Source organism: Fukomys damarensis, unplaced genomic scaffold (genome assembly GCF_012274545.1).
Source record: "Fukomys damarensis isolate Sample0158 unplaced genomic scaffold, DMR_v1.0_HiC HiC_scaffold_37, whole genome shotgun sequence".
NCBI lineage: Eukaryota > Metazoa > Chordata > Mammalia > Rodentia > Bathyergidae > Fukomys > Fukomys damarensis.
Genome location: NW_022900949.1, coordinates 8,327,365 through 8,334,388, shown reverse-complemented (window position 1 = coordinate 8,334,388; position 7,024 = coordinate 8,327,365). Strand labels below are relative to the sequence as shown.

Here is a 7,024-nt window from a genome sequence, read left to right as displayed (position 1 = left end):
CTCGAATAAAAATATATATAACGGGGGAAGGGGAGAAAGGGTGGGAAGCGGAGGAAGTGACTTGAGCATTAAACATTTTTTTAAAGTTATTAGGGCAATTGGTCAAACTAAAATATGGACTCGATTACAGTCATCAGTGGTGCTGTGTCCATTTGAACATCTTGATCGTCATCACTGAGTCATGGTTACACCGGAAACTGTCCTCGATGTTAAGGATGCAGGCTGACATATTTAGGAAAAAGGGACAGTGTGTCTGTGGCTTGCCTGATTGGGAGAGAGATCGGAGCAGAGGCCTCCCGGGGGTAGAAGTAGGGAAGATGTTGGTCATGGAGGAGTGGATGTAGGTAAAAATGGCACAGGAATTTATTCACTTGCATTATATGTGCAATCTTCCTGTGAGTTTAATCTTTTCTCAATATAAAAAAGGTGTTGCCCTTTCCTTATTTTTTTCTTTTGAATCTCACCAAATCACTAAGTTGCCCAGGCTGGGCTTGAACTTGGGATTCTCCTGCCTCAGCCTCCCAGAGTGCTGGGATGGTTCGGAGTTTTGGCTGAACTTTTTTCCCAGAAATCTTCTGGAGTCAGCCCTCATGTAGTAGGCAGCCTTCCATCGCTATAACAAATACCTGAGGCAATCAGCTTATAAAGAAGATTGGTTTGCTTGGGCTCACAGTTATGAGGGCTCCTGTTTGGGGTCTATTTGCTTCTTGTTTTGGGAATAAGGAGAGGTCGCCTATCACGAGGCCACCTGTCATGACAAGGAGCATGAAGCAAACCAAAAATCACTCCCTAGTGGCCAAGAAGCAGACAGGAGGGAAGGGAAGCATCCCATAATCTCCTTTGGTTCAAGTATTCAATGACCTAAGGGCCTCCCAACCAGGCCCCGCCTTTTAAAGGTCCCACCACCTCAGCAGAGCACCTCCCCGGGAGCCTTTGGGGTTGCTTATCCAGATGACAGCCTTGGTTTGCACGTCACTGTTGACAGGTGGCTGAGCTCCTCGAAGCTCCAGGCCCCAGGGATGAAATACAGGACTCATGTACGGGCTCAGATTCCATGAAATGAGCGATTCCCTTCAGGGGACTTTCAGATGGGCGAGGCACAAGCCAGGACAGAAACCCTTCCATAGTCAAATACTCTAACACTTCAATATTTTATTTTTCTTTTGCACTGAGGATAGAACACGGAGCTACATCCCCAGGCTTTTTTTGAGGGGGGTGCAGGGATTGAACTCGGGTCCTTGCACTTGCCAGACATATGCCAGAACCACTGAGCTAAATCCCTGGGCCATTCTCAGACTTTTAGTTTTATTTTGGGCAGGGTCTCACTAAGTTTCTGACTTGCCCAGGATGGGTTTAAACTTTTTTTAGACAGGGTCTCGCGATGTAGTTCACTGTGGTCTTTAACTCACTATGGAGCCCAGGCTGGCCTCAAACTTGCAGCGACCATCCTGCCTCAGCCTCCTGAATGCTGGGGTTACAGGTGTGCACCCGGCTTCCAGTGGCACTTTAAAGGCTGGTTTGCTTGCCGCCTCAGAGCCTCCCCAGTAAACTGAGTTATGATCTGGCTGGAGACAAAGCATCCAAAGTTGCAGTCCCGGGCTGGGGACTTAGCTCAGTGGTTCCGCCACCTGCCTCGTGAGCGTAAGGCCCCAAGTTCGAACCCCGGTACCAAAAAAAAAAAAAAAAAAAAAAAAAAAAAGCAAAGATGCAGCCCTGGGATCCTCTGAGCCCTTTATTCCCTCAGACCTCAGTTTCCCCTATGTGTCCCTGATGTTCTGTGTTCTCAGCATCCTGATTTCCTCAAATACGGTTTGCTGGTTTTCTCTCCCTTGACCAGAAATGGCACACACTGGGCGGCTGCTGAGCCCACTGGATGCTCAGAGTCCTAGGAGGGGGTTGAACCGAGTGTGAGACCCAAAGGGATCCACTAGGCGTGTTTCCTCCCCCTCCAGAAAACTCTCCAGTTGCTGGGCCCATGCCCGACTTTTATTCTGAAGCCGAGGCCACAACCTATGAGGTAATCCTTGGAACTTCATTCAAAGAGAAGTCTCATTGGTTGTTTGCCTAAGCCCCACCCAGGGTTCCCAGCGCCCCGCCTTCTCTGAAGGCTATAAAAGCACAAGTCCGGGCTTCGGCAGCCACCAGGCACCTGCATCTACCAACGGGACCGGGAGCAGGTGAGGCGCTCGGGTTCGGGGATGGCTTGGGGCTCCGGGAACCCGGGACGCAGGGACCCCGAGCCCTAGGGATGGGGCTGGTTGGGAGGTCAGCACCTGCACAACTTCCCAGAAAGTGACGGAGTCACGAATTTTGAAGGTCTCCGAGCCGACACCACCTGGGCTGGCTACCTGGAAGGTAGGTTCCGGGAACGTGCCACGGGTGTAGGGAGCAGGTAGGAGTCTTAGTTTTAATCCGCGTGTGTGCGCGGGCGCGCGTGTCCCCGTTTGCCATTCTAAAGCTGCCCGGGATCGCAGGGAAAGAAATGGGATTCCTAAGAGTCAGAAGAACAGAGACCGAGGGGTGTGAGAGAAGCCCGGGAGGAAAACGGGGACGCCAGGCAAGTTTTCTGCTGCGCCGAGGCCGAGGCCAGCTCTCCGCCCACTGCAGGAGCGAATCCCCCGCGTTTCAGCAGCGAGATCCTGGACAGCGCCGCGCGCTCGGTTTCAACACCGGGGCTGCGGACAGCGCCTCGGCCGTCCGGGCGCGGGAAGGCGCGGCCTTTCTCCCGGATTCTGCGGTCGTGGGTGCGAGGGGGAGGGAGGGGTCGCCCGAGCTGCCTGATGTTTCTGGAGATCCGCTCCCCGCTTAAGGGGTTTTAAAACGTGATTGCTTTCCAGGGAGGGAGGTGATATCCCGCAGTCTGCCACTGCCAACAGGTGGAAGGGCGGCGGGGGGACGGTGTCGGCCGAGCGGTCGTTCCTGGGTTCTTCCCAGACTTGGGTGAGTAGCCCGGGGCCAGGCGTCTCACGCACACCACACCGTGCCGTCCCCAGCTGCGTGACGTGGGCTTTACCACACTGGGATGACACCCGGAGGAGATCTCCCGGGGCTCTCAGTCCCACAGGAACTTGGAACTCCGCTCCGCACCCGTCCAACTCCAAGGCCCCTATTTCCGAGGCGCCCGGGAGGGAGCTGGCCCGTGGGGGTCTCGCCGGTGCCCCTCTCCAGCGGCACCAAGCACGGGAAACAGGAAGCAGTACAGAAGCAGGAGATCCGTCCGTCCGTCCGGCTGGGCTCAGGTGAGGGGACCGGGCCGCACCGGGGCTAAGGAAGAAGACCAGCGTGGTTGTGGTCCAGTGCTGTGTGGAAGACTAGTGATTTTGTTGTTCTGATGTAGACGACAACAAGTCACAGCCGGCCTCACAGCGCGGGCTCCCGCGTCCTTCGCCTGTTTTTTGTGCAGGGGGGAATCGCCCCCACCACGCTGGCTGACTCCAAGGCCACGGGCATGGCTGGGAAGCGAACGAGGGTTTGCACCCGATGAGCCTCTGTGCCACACGTCAAGTCTGACTCGGGCTGGGGTGCAGCTCAGGAGCGGACACTCGTCTGAGCGTGCAGCAGGCCCTGGGCTGCATCCCCCACACCTCACACACGTACGACTGTAAACGCAGGGCCTTAACTGCCCCACCGACCGTCCAGGGGAATCCGTGAGGGAAATGGCATTTGAAGCCCCCTCCCTAGCTCGGGGTTCTGAAGACACTTTTCTTTCCTTTTCTTTCCTTTTCTTACTTTTTTTTTTTTTTTTTTCCTGGTACCAGGGATTGAACTCAGGACCATTTTGTCCTTGTGAATCAGGTGGTGGTACCACTGAGCTAAATCCTGGCCCTTTTCAATAAAAGTTCCAGAAATGATTTTTGTCTTCCCTCATGAGTCCCACAGACCCTCCACGCACACACACAGGACACGCGTTCACTGTCCACTGCACCTTTTGTGACATCTGGCCAGTCAGACACCACGGGAGGTTGCTTTCAGCATCCAGGCCTTCGCCTTGCTGTCGGCTTGGCTAGGAAGGCACCGCCCCCTCCCTCCCAGAGCGCCACAGGGCCCCAGGGTCCAGCGTGTTTATTTTACCTTCCCACAGAGCTGGGCCATCAGAGCGCTTGTGTTCACGCGTCCGGCCTCATTACTCTGTGAGATCCCTGCTCCGTTCCCAGTGCCCGGTGTGAGGCCTGGCTCCCAGCAGGTGCTCGATACGTACCTGTTGGATCCATAAAGGCATCCAAGACTAGGCCGACACATCAGTCAATACAGCACACACTGATAGAGCCTCTTCCGGGTCTCCCCCACAGACGCGTTGTAGGGTGATGGAGGTGCAGGTGCTTACGGAGGGAGTATAATTAAATTTCCGGACACTTGAGGGCCAGCCAGCTAGCTAATAGCCCCGTGGGACAGCCGGGCTCGTTTAATTAGCAATTACAAGGCATTGATTCTTGCTTAGCTCGGGTAAGCCCCGTCTCCCTCCTCAGCTGCCAACAAACAAAATCACGCTCTCTCTCAGGAGTATCGCCTCAGTGGAGAAAATAGGATTAGGAAGACACCGAAATGCCGGCGGCACCCGATGAATACGGTGGGGAGAGCGGGTTTGCTGTCTGGGTGAAGTCTTAATTGTGGGAGAGATTTCGGTATACTTAGGATCAGCCTCCAAGAATAGGAAAAACACCCAGATACTGTTTTTTGAGGCCTCCGGTGTAAGAGAAAATGTCAGCCTCGGATGTCCACAGTCCATCCCAAAGGAGCCATTTTGAGCGAACGTTCCCCCTCTCCCTGACTCCCGTGTGTCTCCGAGTGTAGCCGCCCATGCACCCTTGGCCCGGCCTCTCCCAAGAAGGACGTCCTGCCTGCGTCACCTGCTTCTCCCCAGCCTGCTGTCAGCCCGTGGGCCTGGTGTCATGGTCTCAACCCCAGCCCATGTGCACACACGTGTGCACACACACCCCATCTCTGGGGCCGTGTGTGTGTGTGTGTGTGTGTGCATGTGTTACTGGGGATTGAATACAGAGCCTTTACACTGAGCTCCATCCCCCGCGTTTTTTATTTAATTTATTTAATTTTTTTGAGACAGGGTCTCACTATGTAGTTGAGACTGACCTGGAACTCACTGTGTAGCCCAGGCTGGTCTCAAACTCACAGCGATCCTCCTGCCTCAGCCTCCCCAGTGCTGGGATTACAGGCGTGTGCTGCCACACCCGTCTCCCCTGCCTTTTTTAAATCCACCCCACCCCCTAATCCCTGGTACTGGGGATTGAACTCAGGACTTGCAGTGCCACTGAGCTAAATCCCCAGCCAAGTCCTTTTTTAAATCTTTAAAACAGTCTCACTAAGCAACTATGTTGTCCAGCTTTGGCTGGAACTTTTGACCTTCCTGCCTCAGCCTCCCAGAGTCCTGGGATGACAGGCTTGTACCACTGTACCTGGCCCTGAGCCATTTTTCTAGAACAAAGATCTGATCAAGTCCCAACCTTTCCTCCCTCCCTTCCAGGACTCTCAGTGACTGCAGGATCAAATTTCCATTTCCTCAGCAGTCTGTATGCTGGGGCCCTCAGCCCTCCTGAGATCAGTAGCTTCCCATGCTCCCACTCAACTCCACCCAGCCAGAGCTACTTGTAGATTTAGTTCTGCAAACTCAGTGTCAGGATGATTCCCCTAGAGAAGCTCAGAAAAGACAGATTTCCAGGACCTTTCCACATTTTTTTTGAGATGGGGTCTCACGAGGCAGTACAGGCTTGGCCTTGAACTTACATAGCCTGGGCTGGTCTTGAATTCACAGAGATCCTCCTGCCTCAGCCTCCTGAGTGCTGGGATGACAGGCGTGCTCCAGTGCATCCACCTTAGTTCTATCTTTTACCACCCATGTCTAGCTTAGTGGTGGCAGCTAGTAAATATTCACTTAGGATATCATGGAGGTAATGCCAGCCACCCTGCCACCCTGTCCTGGCCACCTCCACAGGATCCACTTGCAGCTGCTCAGGGCTCTGCTCCCTGGGAAGGTGAATGAGACGCCATCCTCACTCCCTAGGCTCTGCCCCCGAAGCTGTTAGTGCTGACGGGTGGCTGATTGCACCTGGTTTCCTGCTGAGGTCTTGTTGGAGAGACTGAGTTCCATCCTGCACAGCCGGAAGCCTGATTCTAATGCTAATGGCCCAGAATCCAAGAGTTACCAACAACACTGCCCTCTCCTTACACACAGCCACACTCTGACCAGCTGTCGCCACACTCAGGGTCCCCGCAGCCTGCCCGGATTGAATAATTAAGTAGCAATGACTCACAGAATTTAGGAGAGTGCTGTACTCAAAATGACAGCTTTATACCTGGGCACAGTGATGCACATCTGTAGTCTGGGCAGTGAGGGAGGCTGAGGCAGGAAGATCCCAAGTTCAAGACCTATCTGGACAATATAGTGAGACCCTGCCTCAAAACAAAATGAAATAAAAGAGGATTGGGGTGTAGCTCAGTGGTAGAGTACCCTAGATTCATACCCCAGTAACAAAAGAAATGGAAGGAAGAAAGGAAAGAAAGAAGTTAGAGCTTCACCGATCAGGACACAAGTCAACCAAATGAAGGGACACAGAAGATAAAGACTGGGAGGATGGCACATGCAGACCCTGTGTCTTCACCTGCTGGAGTGGAGGCTTGGGTGTCAGCATATTTCTGCTACTGTAACACAATGCCTGAGGCTGGGTGACTGCTAAAGCAAAGAGGTTTGGGGACCACAGTTCTGGGGGCCCAAGGCTGAGAGGGCCCACACCTGGTGATGGCCTCCTGTTGGCAGAGCCCTAGAGTAGCACAGAGCATCATGGGGAAAGACAGGGAAGGCATGGTGTGCATCCGTGTCCTCTAACTTCTGTCCCTTTTTTTTTCTTTTTTTGAGACGGTCTCACTATGTAGTTGAGACTGACCTGGAACTCACTATGGAGCCCAGGCTGGTCTCGAACTCACAGCGATCCTCCTGCCTCAGCCTCCTGAGTGCTGGGATTACAGGAGTGCGCCCAGCTGCCTCTGTCCCTCTTTTGACAAAGCCACCCCA

At 53.9% G+C, this 7,024-nt stretch overlaps 1 long non-coding RNA gene across 1 annotated transcript; it reads left to right on the top strand.

Annotated features, from left to right (window-relative positions):
- Positions 1–2,101: 2,101 nt before the first annotated feature.
- Positions 2,102–2,730, top strand: LOC104869534. Its single transcript, XR_002025695.1, has 3 exons — positions 2,102–2,177; positions 2,317–2,355; positions 2,475–2,730. It is a non-coding gene; the product is annotated as an uncharacterized LOC104869534 (long non-coding RNA).
- Positions 2,731–7,024: the final 4,294 nt, after the last annotated feature.